This window comes from Triturus cristatus, chromosome 4_2 (genome assembly GCF_964204655.1).
Source record: "Triturus cristatus chromosome 4_2, aTriCri1.1, whole genome shotgun sequence".
Lineage (NCBI taxonomy): Eukaryota > Metazoa > Chordata > Amphibia > Caudata > Salamandridae > Triturus > Triturus cristatus.
The window spans coordinates 334,394,460-334,405,861 of record NC_140586.1 but is presented as its reverse complement, the minus strand read 5'-3'; the positions used below and the strand labels follow the sequence as shown (position 1 = coordinate 334,405,861).

Genomic DNA, 11,402 nt, shown 5'->3' with positions numbered 1-11,402 from the left:
AAAGATCCCTCTGCAGACTCTCTATTTCCTTAAAATACGAAGCGGGGACCACATCCATTGAATTATGCAGGGCGTAGAGGAAGCGGGGCAGGGCCATCATTTTAAAAAGAGCTGCTCTACCTAACAATGAAAGGGGCAATGACTTCCAGCTCTTTATGTCGTTCTTCAGCCTTTGCATAGGAGGCAGAAGATTGCGCGTGAAGCGGGTCACAGGGCTCAGAGAGACAAAGATGCCCAGATACCGAAAGCCCTCAGCCGCTATCTGAAGTGGGCAGTTCCCCGGGAGGGCAGGAGGCTCCACCTGCAGGACATAGATGACCGATTTTGTCCGATTTATAGTGAAGCCGGAATACCAGCCGAACACAGCAAGGATATCAAATAAACATATCAGGGACGCCCTTGGGGACGTTAAGTACAACAAAATATCGTCCACATAAAGGATATCTTATCCTCCCAGTCTGCCGACCAGCGCATACCATGAACCACCGGATCCTTACGAATCCATGCTGCCAGAGGTTCCAGAGCCAGAGCAAATAGTAACGGGGACAGCGGACATCCCTGTCTTGTGCCTCGCTGCAATTGGAACGCTGGTGATGTGCGGTTGTTCACCACTACTTGGGCCATGGGTTTTGAATACAATAGCCGGACCCAACCCACGAAGCTGGGCCCAAAGCCCATTTTACTCAACACCGCGAATAGGTATTACCACTCCACCATGTCGAACGCCATAGTGGCGTCGAGCGACACCAGAACCGCCGGCTCTTGGATTGTCGCCACCCTGCCCAACACTCCATGCACTCTGCGTAGGTTTAAGGCTGTATTACGGTGTGGCATAAAACCTGACTGGTCAGGGTGCACCAAGGCGTCTATTACCTTAACCAAGCTGATAGCCAATATCTTTGCTAGGATTTGGGGTTCTGCGTTAAGCAGGGATATTGGTCTATATGAGTCACAACTAGTTTTTGGTTTCCCTTCCTTGTGAATGACCACTATATTTGCTATCCTTTGGTCCAAGGGGAGTATTCCCTTGTCCCTACTGTCCTTAAACATGGAACGGAGATATGGGGCCAGTTTGTCTGGTCTGAGTTTGTAAAGTTCAATTGGGAGACCATTGGGGCTTGATGCTTTTCCAGAAGGGATGTTATGTATTGCTTGGGCCACTTCTTCATTTGTGAAGTCAGACTCTAAATAGTCCTTGTTGTTGTCTGTCAGTATGGGTAGCGAAATATCTCGGAGCAGAGAGCTATTCTCTTCAAGTGTATACTTGCCTTCCGTACCATATACAGTTAGATAGTATTTAGCAAATTGGTCAGCTATTTCCTGAGGATCAGACATCAGACCAACACCCTCCACATGAAGTTCTGGCACGATATGGCTAGACCATTCTTTTTTATCCAACCATGCAATCAGTTTCCCTGCTTTGTCCCCGTGCTCATAGATTCTGGTTTGTGTTTCCCATCCCTGGATTTTAGATCTGACTGTAGCTATGGCTTTGTATTCATCCTGTTTGAGCTGCAAGAGGTGCAGTTTCTCGGGGGTTACTGACACTTCTAATTCCCCTTCTAGCCCTAGTATCTCGTCTTCTGCGTGTTTCAAGTCTTTCCGCTTTTCTTTTTTCTTGCTGGCGATCAATGACAGGGATTGCCCTTGGATCACTGAAAATATAAATCTGTACCTTGGATTATTGTCTTCTGGGTATCAGGGTCCCGGAGGTACCATGGGTTAATTGGGGCAATTTTCCCAGATTTCCTCTGACCCAGGGCAATTTGTGTCCAGATCGGTGAATGGTCTGAGATACCTCTACTTAAATGTCTTATCTCACGTATATCTAGCGCTAGGGTAGTTGGAACTAGCATATAGTCAATACGGGAGAGACTGCGATGGGCGCTCGATAAATAGGTATATTGAGCCCGTCCTGGATTATGAACTCTCCATCCATCTACCAGCCCCATGGCTTCTAAGAAGTCAGGTAACCTCCTTGGTGGCTGAGGCCGAAAACGCCGCTAATGTGTAGCTCCTGGGGTAGATGGAGAAGGTACATGGAGAATACAAATTACGTGATAGACCGATATTGCTAAAATCCTGGTGTAAGACGTAGGAATTGTATGGGTATATATAAGATTGCACGTCTTTGTGGCAGCTCACTGATGTTTTTGCGCTCCCATATCTGTGTAGGACTATACTGCTGTTGGGAACCCCTCGAACCTGAGAAGATGTTTAATTATGTGTACCTTTCATTGCAAGACTGACGTGACCAAATGTTGAATATTTATACTACTACATGACATCTGTCCGCACCACGACTCATGATAGATGTAACAACAACTGGCTTGTTCTGTTGTTGAACTGTTTTGTAATTACTCAAAATGCTAATAAATAAGATAAAAAAAAGAAAAAAAAGTCAGGTAACCACCTTTGTGCAGGTCTGATGTCCCGCAGGGTGGTGACGATCCAATTGCCCAGATACTACTGTGTTAAAGTCTCCCCCCAACAAGAGGAGTCCCTCTGTTAAGGTCAATAGTATAGCTCCCAGATCTTTAAAAGTGTCGCTCTGAATGCCAGGTGGAACATATATTGAGACAAATGTGACTGTCCAATCCTCCCAGCGACCAGATATGCCTATATATCTGCCCCTATTATCCGACCATGTGGACTGCAGAGTGAAAGGGAACGTATTTTTAAGTAAGATGCCCACTCCCCGCGACCCAGAAGTAAAGCCGGCATGCGCCACTAATTTATATCCTCCCCTATTCATCGCCCTACACACATTCCCAACCAAGTGCGTTTCCTGCAGGAGAACAACGTCAGCAGCTTGTCTCTTAATGTACTGAAGGACCATGCTACGCTTGTCTTTGTCCCCAAGCCCGTTGACGTTCCAGCTAAGGGTCTTAATCCCTGTGTCCCACTGTGTACCCATCTGAATTTGTAGAACTACTCTGTTTGTGTGTTGTGTCTCCTTGTGATGCTGTCGATAAAACCAATGTTGCAAACAACTGAAAATTCTCAAATTTTAATAACAACCCTCCCCAACCACCTCCCTCCCTGCACTCCTGCCCTTTGGGCTTCAAACTGCACATGACACAACTAGCAGAGTGACTGTCACCCACACACATTAACTAAATGAAGAAAAGTGGGGTGCGTGGTATCCCACCCCCTCCCCATCACAGATCTGACAACTATGAATGCCCTTAGGAGTATATCAATCCGGGACTCAATTGGAAAAGTAGTCCTCTCGTCAGTAGGCGGCCAACTCTATCACTGTGTGGAATCCTCCCCCATGCCTCATAGATTCATCAGCAAACATCTCAGTCAATTAGGGCCATCCTCCCAAAACCACCCCAGCCCTGTACGTTACCCTCACTAGGAAAGAACATGATGCTCAGCGGCTCTCCAGCCAGTCCGCCGCCGCCTCCGGGTGTTTGAAGAACCAGGCCCTACCATCGGCCTCCACACGGACCCTGGCTGGAAATAGCATGGCGTACTTGGATCCTTTGTCCCTCAACGATTTTTTAATCCCCAGGAAGGAGCGTCTCTGTCGCTGGACCATCTGAGTAAAGTCTGGGAAGAAAGTTATTTTGGCGTTATCATATCGAAGAGGGGCTCCTGCTCTGGCATGTTGAAGTATTACGTCTCGGTCTCTAAAGTTAAGGACTCTGGCCAGGATTGGACGCGGAGGAGATCCTGGTTTCGGACGGCCCCCCGGGACCCTGTGGGCTCTCTCAATGACAAAGAATTTCCCAAGACCCTTGGGTTGCAGATGTTTCAGGATGAGATCTTCCACAAAAAGGTCAGTGGTTTGTCCTTCCGATTTTTCCGGGACCCCCAGGATTCGCACGTTGTTGCACTGTAGACGCCCTTCGTAGTCGTCTAGCTTGGATTCCGCATATTTCCGAAAGGATTGGAGTTCCTTGACATCCCTTTGTAGCTGTGAGGTGTCGTCCACTAGGCTCGCAGTTGTCAGCTCCATCTGCTTGACCCTCTCGCTATTTTTGATGTTGACTGCTCGGAGTAAGGTGACTTCCACGGTGAGGGCCTCCATTTTATGCTCCAGCGACGTCTTAATCCCCGCAATTGCTTCCAGGACATCTTTGATCGTAGGTTCCGGGTCTGCCTCTGATTGCGTTCCACCACTCTTGCCCGTAGGGGAAGGCTCAGGCAGCGAAGTCTTAGGGAGAGTGTATCGGTCCAGTCGAGTCTGCTGCCCTGACTTGCCGCCCGTGATGACGACATTGTGGCCTGATCTCTTGTCTTCGTCTTGCCTGAAGGGAGAGGCGGGCGCAGACTGGCCGACGAGAGCCACTCAATGCGACAGGTGCCGCTCTCTCACACTGTTGGGGTGCACAGGTAGTTTCGCTGGGCTAGTCCCACAGTGAAAGGATAGATGGATTGCAGTCCATAACAAGGATCCCTTCCCAATGTGTCCAAGTACGCACTTCACTGTAGGACACTGATCCCAGCACTCAGGGGGACCCAGAGCAGCAGTACCACAGTCTTAAGTTCTGCCAGTCAATCAGTGGCAGCCTCTCTTCTCCATCGCCACTCGATTACTAGACAGGGAGGGTTGACATGTCCCCCCAGTTCGCCGCCCCCCTCTGCCAAATGTGGTGCTCTGCCAAGTGATAGACGAGGACTCGGGTCTCCTGCCAATTATTGTGGGCACGCTGATATGGATGCAAGCTCATGGGGCATGAGCTCCTCCTTTGCTGTGGAGTTGCGCTTCAGCTGTCTTTCTGAGCTGCTCCGTGCATGGGTTCGGGCTGGGCCGCATCGGGCGTTAGGCCCCTCTGCTGTGCACTGCGCTATTTTTCCCCTCAGTCAGAGTGCGGGCATTTTCCTCAATATCAGAAGCAGCATATAGACCCGGGAGCAATCGCGCTATATGTCCCAGACCGTGGTGTGCACCTGAAGTGGGTGGGACGCTCCTCTTCTCATGTAGCCGCCGAGGCTAGGGGGACCCCACAGCAGGTCGCACCCCTGGCCCCAGCAAGTGTCGCCAATGCCTCTGCGTTCTGCTCCACCGCCCCCCACACAGGCTGACCTAAGATTCTGACTCACCGCCGAGGGCCCCGGGCACCCCGCACGTGGGTCCGCCTTGGTCTCCTCTCACTCGTGTGGTCTCAATCCACGTTATCTCGACGGACGGCATGCAAGACAATGCCGCAGCCCGCCAGCGATGCCCCAGCGAGAGATGCCACCCGTGGGTCCAGGAGGGGGGATAATCGACCGCCTTCACTCTACAGGTCAGGTCGCTGGTTGTTCATTGGTGTTGCCCAGCACTAGAGGCGTAGGAGCCGCCGGGCATCGTCCCGCCCTCCTCACTACGCAGGTCCCTGGCTTCTTCTCTCCCCGCAGGCCTCGATATGGCGCACCTCAAATTCTTCCTCAGCTGTACAGCTCCAACGGTCGCCGCCTCTGGGCTGAGACCCAGAGGTGCTCCAACGATGAAATCTCCTTCCAGGCAATCGGATATGTGTGTCGGATAGGCAAGGGAAGGGGGAAGGTTACGGAGCTACTCTAAACCACCGCCATCTCACTCCGTGGCTTAGCCACGCCCCCCATTTCCATTCAGAATTACCTCGAAATACCATGTTTCACCTGTGTAATACTATTTTACGCAGTTTTGAGGGTAAGAATGGAGGACTTTGGAAAACAACATTTTTTTTGCAGTTTATATTATAAGGCATTGGAGCGCTTTACATTAGCACCAGTTAACTTATACAAGGACACATTCATTTTTGCAATGCACAAGGATATTAAGTGATTTTCCCAGAATCACAGGCTGTTGAAACGACCGGAGACTAGACCATAGCTGCCAAGGTTTCAGATTGCTATGTGTGACATTTTCATATTTTCAGTGTAATTATGAGTGACATTACCAAAAATAGGAGTGACACCCTTCACAAGCAAAATCAAGGAATGAAGACGAGGGAAACACAAATATCATAAATTGCTTCTACATAAGCAATGACAAACTCTTAAGGTAGCTTCTGCAAACCACCACGAATGAAAGGGCAATAACGTAGTGCCCTTCACTACTAGGCCGCCCTAACAAGATGTGCGAGGCCCCAACAAACTCTTACCCAAAGCAAGAGGTCCACGACCCATTCGGCGCGCCGCTATGTTCCCAACAACGGTGTAGCCAGCGACCTAGGTGAGTTGCCTTAATGAGCCCACACACTTGAGAGTCGACTTACAGCCGCTGCGTCAGAGAGCCCCGGCGTGAGCATTTATTCCCGGGACTAGGCTGCGAGGCGTGCACGCACACACACAGTGCGGCAGCTGAGTGAGCCAGAACGTCGTAAGATTTAAAGTGCGTTACAGCGAGCCACGCTACATAACGCTAATTTTACCTGCACTAGTCTGTGACGAAAAGAAACTTACTTACATTAGGAGGTGAACTGCAGATGGGAAATGCGGTTAAAGGCCGGACTGCCCGCCTCCTCATAGTGAGTTCTCCAGGCCACAACGGTCTACTGGACTCCCTCAGCCCGCTGCATTCAAGGCTCAGCTGCAGTACTGTAGCGTGTGCCTGAGCTCAAGCCCCGGTCACCTGGATTCAATTACCGCGTGAATGCGAGAGTCGCAATTGTGCAGCTAGGCTTCCACAGTTCCAAAACTTTAGCCTCACTCTCGCCGCCACAGGAGGCGGCAGATGGACGTAACGTCCTGCAAAGGCGAAACAACAATTGGGCACGGCCTCTACTGACAGATCACTGTCAGAAAATAAGGCCGCGCCCAGGAATACTTGATACATTGTATCCAAGTTCCGCTTCAGCCAGCCCCCGAAGCCTGCCTGGAGGAGCAGCGTGCTCGTAACAGCGCCACTCCATCCACTAGTTTTACAGTCAGCATAGCAGCGCTATGACTTGACAGCCGAGGCAGAAGCTATGCCTACAATGCGTGACTTTGCATTTCAGTGCGGTGATGCGGATCACCACACTGAAATGCGTTAGTCTAATGCCCGTTGCGTGATACTTGGCAGACTGTAGAACCTGAGCTGGCAGCTCAAGGTTGAAGTTTAAATAGAAAATTATGTTTAGTTTAGGATAATGCAACCACCATTCTTCTCAAGTCAGGTCCTTGCTTGTGAGAGCCTGGCTTGGCAGTTCGGGCTGGCTGTTCCTAGTGGAGCATGGCCAAGACTGATTTGCTTATGGCTGGGTCTAATCTGAGGTTACATTGTAGGCAAAAGAACAATGGGTTGGAATGATACTCTGGGCAATTGCCAGTGGTTAGTCTTATTGGCAAGCATCCACTCATCACCTTTTGTGTGTTTGTTATTTTTTTAAAACTCTTTGTTATTGAAAATTGGCATGTATACAATAAAGACACAGCATTTCAAATATCAACTGCAACTCACAGTATAGTAAGGCATCGTGAATCCCTTTACTACAGTACTATACGTTTGTCCACGGAAATGAAACTCTATTCAACAGCATCAACAACATCATCACGACTCCCTGGCGGCACACAGATCTCCCCTCAGAAAGTGTTCCAAAGACCCCATATTTGCGACCACTTCTTCGGGCATCCCCTGGAGACATTGATAGAGATCAGGGCACCTAAAATAAACCCACTTCCACAGATAGAGTAATCTCACAGTTACACGCACATACATTCATCATACGCTAGGGCCCATTTCACTAACATACGCTCAAATACTCTACCAGCAATAAACCTGTGGGAAGAAAACTCCAAATCACCCTGCATCTATATCTAGGACGATAGGACCTGATTATAGTAGTTGTCCTTAAACATACTCTATACAATCTATACAATAATGATCAAAATGTACACAATAATTGACAAGAAAAGAAATTCAACACCATGTTTAAAATTATATTGCTTTATCTAAATTAGTCAAAGTAAAATCAGAATAAATCATTTCTCATAGTTACCTATTCTAACTAAGTGTCAGAACGGGTCAGGACAAGTCTCTCGGTAAAGTCTCTCAAGACGAAGTCCCTCAGCATCGATCCTCAGCAACGCAAGTTCACGCAGCAAAGGTAAAATGGCAAGTGGCAAAGCCCTCCCTAAGCTAACAATTCTTATAGTGAAAATTACAATGGAAACACACATAAAGTTGGCAAAAATAAACTGTATCACTGAGCAGAGCGAGAAGGAAGGGATGTAACATTGCTACATCTGAAAATCTTCGCTCAGGAAAAGTCACAAGACGTGAACTACGGAACAGGAACCAAGAAACTATTAAAGTATCCAACTTGTTCAACTTCCCTCGGCAGCCGAGCCACAGTTCTTTATCCATTTCTGAAGCTCCTTTGTTTGCCAAGGACGTTCCATTTCTTTGGAGATCCTCCAAACTGCTGATGTCCTCATGGAAATTTACAATAAGGACCATGGTCAGTTGTCTTCGACCTTTTTCCAGCAGGGGTCTCCCTTGCCACATCACAGAATATGCCACAGCCAGGCTTCGAAATACTGTCAGCTCGGTTAAGGCCTTCATAGGCCACAATAGACCATCTTAATTAAAGAGACAAAATAAACGTTACTACAGCATAATAATTAAACAGTGTTAACCCCACTAATACCCTTATGTGTATGTATTTATCTAGCTTTGTGACATAAAAAGCATTAATTCAGACAGCATTTTGTGCTTAAAATAAATAGCACACAGCAACGTTTAAACATGAAAACTTGCACGTTATTATTAAACAGAAACAGCACAAATAAGCTAACCCTCGTATAACTTTCTCTTATGTTAGAACAAACGGATTGATTAATAGAATCACACTTGCACAAGACAAATAATTAATTGTTATTTATTAATAAATTAATAAAACGCATAGACATGCCAGAGCTCCAAAAGCCCATGAATTTTCTAAAAGAAAACTCTGCTCCAGCAATCCCCCCTTTGGTGATTTTATCACCAAATAAACCCCCAAAAAAAAAAAAATTAGTGAAAATTTTGTCCCATTTTAGGAGAAATCAGAAATGTCTTTTCCCCTTACACAACATTAAACACCAGTCACTCTTTCATCATCTCTCTTTGTCTCTAAATAAACACTCTCCCTCAATTCTTCTAGTTCAATTTCTTGAGGTTCTCTTTTCAACTTCTTATTTTTCTTTTCTTTATTCAATTTCTTTTTCCCTCCCCTGTTTTTACAACACACACACACCAATCTTATTATTAATAAAGCCACAATTATACAAGACAAGGGAAACAATATTCTACCTATAATAGTACTACCTATTTTCGCAATAAAATCCTTAACAGCTATCATTTTATTAGCTATTTTAGTCCACAAACTCCCAGTTTCAAGTGGTACTAATTCTTCATGCAAATCAGTAATATTTTTGATATAGACCTTCAGGTCTTTACTTTCATCAGGAATGTAAGTACAACAATGTTGAACTTTCAAAATTCCACAGACTCCACCCTCCTTGGCCAATAAAATATCAAGGGCAAGTCGATTTTGCATAGACATGGCACGTACGGCACTTAATTCCGTATTCACCAAAAGAAACCCTCCTGCGGTATTTGTCGATAAGCGATCAACCACTGTGGACAGTTTCCGAATTCCATAAGCATTTAAAGAAATTCCCACTGCTGGAATCAAAACCCCAAAAATGTCACCCACAATTTCAGACCAAGTTTCTCTCTTAAAGCGTGTTAATAAGTTAATATCTTCTACATCTCTTATTTTATCTGTATGAAAAATCTTAGGAAAAACCAGGCCCACATAACACATGCCATACCAATGGTCAGGCAACTTGTAATAAGCTTTGTTCCCACAAACATAGTACACTCCCGGAAAAATCGTATCCTCTCCACCTCTGAAACCCCAACCTGTCGCAATGAAGTATGTATCATGGCACTCACTAGTTCCCACAAAATATGTATCATATTGGGATTTCCTTCTGGTAATACAAAGTTTACCCTTCTGTGGCGCATCTAGAGCTAAAGTTGGACTAACCCCATTTCTCAACTCTTTTCCCATCTCAATGTCCCAAATTGTCTCACTCACTTCATATTTTCCCCCTTTCTCATGCATGTTCACTCTCCTTTCTTCTACCATATCCAGGAAAGCTCTCTCCTCTTCTTTCAAACTGCAAGTTAAATTATTCTTAAAAATGTAATCTAATGTTAATCCTTTTTCTTCAATAAAAATCTCACCAAAAGTGTTAGCTTCTTTAGCTGGATTCAGCTCTTTGTTCATTGGCAAGTGCCCAAAAATACTATCTCTGTTAGACATCTTATAATCTATTTTCCCTAACAAATAAAAAACACTACTTAAAATACTACAGGAAATACCATATGTAGCTGGTAAATGGTGATAAGTAACACCCTCTGAAACGGATGCAGGTAACTGCATGCAGACATAGCAATCCCTTACTTCCATTGTCTTCACATATTCATATAACAGTTTAGAAAAAACATTGCTAGAAAAATTATTAATCGACCTATCTTTGTGTATGTAACTACTACTTCTAATTGGAACTACTTTTTGTGAATTCTTCTCTACATTTGTCACATTTTCTATATTCATTGCAAACTCTACTCTAAAAGTAACTAATAAAACTAAAACACCCCATAGAAGCATTAATAATCCAGTACAACAGCAGCACATTCTACACCACCTCTTAAAGAAGGCACATCTATTTCTATTATCCTCTATGTTAGCCATTTTAGTTTAGCCTCTACTACTCCACTACTGTTTGAACTTCTTCAATTCTTCAGCAACTCTTCAGCTTTCAGTTTATCCAAATGATTTCTCCGTTCACTTGATCCAAGTGAATCCTTCTTTCACTCAGTTTGGATACTTGTCATTCTTCACTTCAATTTCTTCAACATCAAATTGTATCAGATCTCCAACGTCAGAATCCTCAGTACTCGACTCTTCTCCAATGTCAGTCAAGAGTACTTTCAGAATTTCACCAGTATCTTTCTCAACCACTTCTCTCAAGACCACTTCCGGATTATCTCGAGTCACTGTTTCTTCTTTTCCTTCTTCGGACAGTGTCACATAAGACCATTCCGGTGATCTGTACTTTTGATTGAGTCTTTTAACTCTTTTTATTTCTACTGGTTCTTTTGATCTCTTTGATTCTTCTCCTTCAGCCTTTGAAGTTTGACTTGATATTTCATTTACTTGTTCAGCTTTCGATGAATTTGCTCTTATTACTCTGTATCTCACCCTTTTAACTCGGTTGTTAGGCCAACGATCTCCTTTCACAACCTTTTTCGGCTTTAATTCTTTAACACTCTTTCCTCCAATCGAAGTTCTCTTTCTCAGAACTCGACCCTCTGTTTGTTCATTTTCATCATCCGATTCTGTTTCAATTGCCTTTTGCTTTCGTTTCTTAGCAGTTTTCTTTTCTTCCACAGATTCTTTCACCACTATTTGAGACTTCCCTACTTCTGTCCCTCCTCGGGTCTCCGA

At 45.4% G+C, this 11,402-nt stretch overlaps 1 protein-coding gene across 1 annotated transcript in view; it reads right to left on the bottom strand.

Annotated features, from left to right (window-relative positions):
• The window catches only part of KLHL20 (kelch like family member 20), a 391,295-nt gene extending 384,657 nt beyond the window's left edge, over positions 1–6,638 (bottom strand). Inside the window, exon 1 of the mRNA XM_085601720.1 lies at positions 6,386–6,638. The gene's annotated coding sequence lies outside the window, so the exon portion shown is untranslated. The remainder of the gene's footprint in view (positions 1–6,385) is intronic.
• Positions 6,639–11,402: the final 4,764 nt, after the last annotated feature.